Consider the following 6057-nt stretch of genomic DNA (forward strand, 5'->3'; position numbering starts at 1 on the left):
CTGTAAATAACAATTGAAGATTAGGAAAAGGGGAAGAAGTGAAACTGCAAGAGCAACATCTTAGTAGACTTAGCCATCATAGGCGACTGATTCCAAGCAAGCTTGGAGGGTTCAGTTAGTGAAAAATAGTAAGAGACTTCCAGAAACATTGACGTTTGGGAACGAATTGAGATGGCACTCACAGAATGAGAGGGCTTGGTTAATGAAGAAGACATAGCGAACAACAGTTGACATCATGGAGCCATGTGTTGAGGTAATGCATATTATAATTCAACACGTGTTGAAAAGACAATGTGTTTGGAACAGACTTAGTTCTGAATCAAGATGCGACATTTTAGCTGCAAATCTAAGGACCGAAGACAGAAGAAGTTAGAACTATGGTGAAAATATCTGATTGTTTTGATGTACATCAAAGAACTAAACTACCTGCTCACCCTATGTCACATGTAGCTTTCAGTTTTGCTATGACATATTCCAGAGATGTAGATACCATAAGTGAACCAAAGGAAATCGAGGATGTGACGACTAGTGTTGTACCTTATGATCCGAGGCCAACCACATTTACAATATTTAGTAATCCGGTAAGTAACTACAATGTAATTAATGCCTTTCCTCGTTGTTGATTGTTGTAGATTTTACTGTTAAAGGCCCACTACCTTTCCGGAGTAAAATTTAAAGGTTTCTTAAAAACATTACTAACAAAAGAAAATATATGTCGATGTCTTAAGACGAGGTTACAACACCAAACATATGCAAGATTTCCTGTCTAATGTACGATGACAGTGGAGATTCATTTCGCTGTTTTGCCTTCTGGCGCAGTGATAGTCAACTACCGCACGGCATTTAGGACGACGGCGGGAAACATAAAACGACCCGCGTTATGAAAATTAACATTTTATTTATTCTAATGAAACCGTTCTGAAGGTGGTGATAAGTGTGCTGGTAAACGTATAGTTAATAACTTCTGCAACTCTACAAAATTTATCGATCTCGTTTTACATTCCTATTTTAAAAATTAAAAGCCGTTTCGGAAAGGTAGTGGCCCTTTAAAGCATCGATGATACAGTTACTTTTTTCAGCTATACATTTACTACACTAGCTCTTTATCTATATTAGATATTAAAGGACCACTATATCTCCCCGAAACAAAAATAAAAGTTTCTTAAAATAATAACAACAGGAATTTATATCGATGCCCAAATAAATGCAAGTCTCCCGGTGTATGTTAAAGGCCCACTACCTTTCTGAAACGACTTTTAATGTTTAAAATAGGAATGTAAAACGAGATTGATAATTTTGTAGAGACGCAAAAATTACCAACTTGCAATTATTACTACACTTATCTTCACCTTCTGAAAAATTTAATTGAAAAAAAAAAAAAAACGTTATTTTTCAAAAGACGGCTGGTCTTCTGTTTCCCGCCGTCGTCCCAAATACCGCGCGGTAGCAGTGCCCGAACAAAAAACACGGCTTTTGGCTGTTAAAATTAAAATAATAAGCAATGATTGATGTTTGTGTTATTGTAACTTAGGACCGACTTATGACGAATATTTTCAACAAAATTAAAATTAAGTTCACGTGTTGGGTTGTTTACGACAGCAAGTCAAAGATCACTGTCAAAATGGCGGAAATTGCTTAAGAAGGGACCAGTCCTCGAACACCCCAATAACAAAAATAAACATTGCATTTATGACAAGTTTTCTATCTATTCTGGTATATTTAGATCTCTATTTCTCAAAACAGCAACAAAAATATTTAATCCACAACCTGTTCATATTCGACAAAAAACTAAGTCAACTATTTCGTGGGTAATACACCGGAAATCTTGGGTTAACACGTGTTTTAACGGGGCGGGAAGTGAACCAAAATTGAGAAAATCACATTTTTTCGTTATTCATGCCAAAAACATCTTGCAGGTGTTATTTTTCTTTAAGAAGAGAAGTTTAGCTATCATTTTAACATAACTAAATATTGTTTCTATCTTTTCATGCGATGCTGTTTATTTTGGCGATCGTCAATTTTGGGTTTTGCCGTCAGACGTCGTCTGCTAATATCAAATAACGGAACTGCTAAGCGAATTTTTGTGTCAACACACACCACAATTATTATGAACCATGAACAAAAGAATCAACTAATTTTAGGAATGAGAAGCGAAAAATATAATAGGTATTCGAGCACTGGTCAGGTGAGTCTAGTTGATTATCACTGAGCCAGACGGCAAAACAGCGAAATGAATCTCCACCGTTATCATATATAACGCAGGAAATCTTGCGTACGTTTGGTGTTGTTACCTCATCTTAGGCCATCGGTAATATATTTTTAGCCCACCATCATCGATATTTTTCAGAAAGTACTGAAGGGATCATTCTGAAATTTCATTGAAATTTCATATGTAAGTTCCCCTAGGGCCTTAGTTGTGCATATTGTATATTCAGACCAATCGGTCAACAAGATGACCGCCAGGCAGCTATCTTGTATTTTGATAATTGAAGTTTGTTACTGCTATTTCTCAGAAAGTACTGAAGCGACCTGTCTCAAATTTTATATGCAGTATGTTTGAAAAACAGAGAAAATATCCCTCTTTCCATTGTAAGACATAGATCATCCTTTGGTGGGCGCCAAGATTCCTTTGGGATTTCTTGTTTTGTATGATATTAATGTTTTTAAGAAACCTCTATGAAACCTCATTTGTTTCATAGAGGATGTGATAACCCCCCAGTAGGGGTCACGTTCCGGTGACATTTTTACTCCCTGCCTTTCAGTTCAAATGCATTAGTCAATCTGGCTTTATCAAATGAAAAGTACATTTTGACAAAGCATACGTACCTTGGTATTTAATGTTCTTTAGACGAAATGACTACCTACACGAAGGTGGTTTTGTCTCCGAAGTTGTTTGAAAGGTCAACAGAACGTTCTCACAATTTGCAAACAAAATTTCTTTCATAACCCTATGAAGTTAAAAAATAGTTACATCAATGCTTATAGTTATTTGGTTTTTTTTCAGACTATTTTATAACGTAATGTACGTTTTAACGTACGATTCTTTTGAATTTCCAATGGATTATTTTTCCTTGACAATCATACATATATGACCTTGAACCTCAGTGTATTCCACTGTTATAAGGCAAAGCCTTAATACACCAGCTCACTCGGTCCCGAATAGTCACGTACGTTACAATACATGCAGGTTAGCCGTAACTAGCTGATAAGATGTTCAGGAAAATGAAACCAGATCAAACCTATGTCATATGTTTTGGTAATCTCCGATATTGGGTTCGAATACGCGTGAATATTTTGATGTTTGTTTAATTAACTAACATATATTAACAGTCAGTGTCATGAAAGACCTCCCATGTATGCGGTGTACTGTGTATGTATTGCGCAGTGCGTGTTTTGGGAGACTGCGGTATATTCATGTTGTGGCTTCTTACAGTGCTATATAACTGAAACATGCTGCCAGGACACAAGCAAAACAACCCACCCGATCACATTATATTGACTATGGGCGAACCAGTCGTCCTGCTCCTTGTGTGACGAGCCCTCAGCAGGAGCAGAAACTACCACGCACTCTATAGACTTTGGTGTGTTATGACAAGGGGACAGAACCCAGAACCAACCTCACAAAGGCGAGCACTCGACAGTAGGCCAAAAGTGAGCGGTGTCAAGGGAGACGTTTGGAAAAAGATAAGATCCTAAATTTAGTTGCCTTTTACAATTGACGGATCGCCATCTGTCAATCAAAACACACGTGACTTTGTATTTTGTATTGTGTGTGCTACGATGTTTGCTCCGACGTTGAATAGGAACACGTGCGTTTGTGAGCACGAGGTGTGGCTATATTACACCTGGCGATCTTTCAATCATGCAATAGGGACAACAGGCACAATTCTATCGCCCTACCTGCAGGGCATCTCGTGAATAGACACTTATTGAATATTGAGTTCGCGGATTTAAGTTGCCAACATACAGCTGTTTGGCGCATAATCGCAATAAGTGTGCTAACCGAAACTCCACAAATGGACATCCATGGAAGCTGTAACGATTTTTGCAATCTATTGCTTTCCAGAGCGGTGCATCTGTGTGTTTATATGTTTCTTTGGTCCAGAAGGTCTTTACCTAGATAATCAATCTAGAAAGTTACCTTTGATTTCGTGTGTTAACTGTGTAGATGTGGATGTTTTTGGGGTTTACATTAACAAAAAATGCTCCACTGCCGACAGAGCATATATGATATTCTTCATTTGAACAATAATTGGTGTTTAATCATGTATATATATGCCTAATTAAAACAAAAAATAATATAAAATAATTTATTTCGCCTTTGGTGCATGCGCAATCAGTACTTCATTCCATATAGGATATAGTGCCACGGAATTTTTTCGGGATGCAATTAATTATTTTTCATATTTTCAACTTGAATTAAAATTAGAAGCTCAAACTTTTTCACTGTGGTAAATGGTGTAAAGTAAGTAACTTTTGTAAACCGAAGAAAAATACTAAATGTTATGAAACTGTGTTTCATCACAGTAATACTTGTGTAAACGTAGTTATCGATAGTTAATTGTATAAAGGTGATAATCAATTACATGTTTGTATTACCTTGAGCTAGTAGGACATTGTCGGATAGTAGGGAAAAGATGTGTATCTGTTTCCCGGCAAAATTTGTCAGTTGTATCTGTGGATATAGTAACGTCAACTTCCGGTATGTTCTCGGAGGCTAATTTTTAGAAACAGTGAGTGTTTAGAGTTGAAACATTGAGGTGTGACGTTTATATTGTAAATGGTAAATAATGATATATATAACTTCTATAGTTGTAATAAAGATAATATTGTTATCTATTTGTTACCAACGGAGCGCGTGAATAACAAGTTCCGTCGTATAAAAGGTGGAGTTTCCGGTATTTTTCAAATACTTGGCAGCCGGGACGCAAACAGTCCAGCTGAATACGGGACAAGCGAGGTAACTCTTGTTTTGGGTTGGGTTTAAATCGGGGAGTTTATGTATAACCTCCTGAATATTTGCGAAATGCAGTATTAGTTTTGGAAAATAATTTGGTAAGTTAGGAAACGAAGTAAATATTTTTTATAACATTAAATAATACGGAATGTAATATTAGAGAAAAATAACGTGGAAAAATATAGACTGATTTTATAAAGATTTATTTTTGTATACCAAGAATAATTTGCGTAAATGCAAATTACTTGAAAAATAACTGTATGACAATTTGTTTAAGTATTTATAAAATATTATATATAACCCTTGTGTGGTTGCGGAATGGCAATATCGGGGAAAACTATCAAGTTGGTTAGGGTTCGTTTTTAAACATAATTTTTATAACCTGTGCTATGTCCTTGAAATGAGATGGCCGTGAAAATAAAACGAAGAATAAGGTTACTAAAACCATTTGCACGTAAGATAAGTGGGCATCTTTAATGGTCATTGTCCTATCTGTAAGATTTATGTATCTTTGACAAAACCATTTGCACGTAGAAGTAGCTGTTTTTTGATATTGAAAAAATACCATTTAGTAAGAGCATCTTTAACAAAACCATTTGCAGTGAGAAAATAAACATTTTGTCTTGAAATAATAGTTTTTGTCTAATACATTTGAGCAGTAAAAGGTTAACTTGTGTTTTTAATTAAAAGCTGCGAAAGGCAGTAAATATACACACGCCGTTTTTGTGTTGTGCAACACTATCCACGTGCCAAGATGATATAGACAGTCAGCTGGTTTGATGAGAGAGTCAAATTGTTAACATTATTACAGTAAAGCAGGTTACATTTCTTGATATTGACAGATGTTTAAACTGTTTTGTCAGATAATTTGATTTAGTGATTCTAAGAAAGTGGAATGCAGTTGTTCTTTGTCATTCCATTTTGGGGCAAGATTTGCAATAATATCACAACAACGGCATGGCCTTGGCATTGGAAGCGTACGTGGGGCCTGTCAAACATTTCACAGGGCGAACGATGTTAGCATATATATAATATATAGCACGGAATATTGTAGTCAGGACTGTAAAAAGGGAAAAGGTCACGATCTATTTTATGAGTTT

The sequence above is a fragment of the Argopecten irradians genome, chromosome 9 (assembly GCF_041381155.1).
Source record: "Argopecten irradians isolate NY chromosome 9, Ai_NY, whole genome shotgun sequence".
Classification (NCBI taxonomy): domain Eukaryota; kingdom Metazoa; phylum Mollusca; class Bivalvia; order Pectinida; family Pectinidae; genus Argopecten; species Argopecten irradians.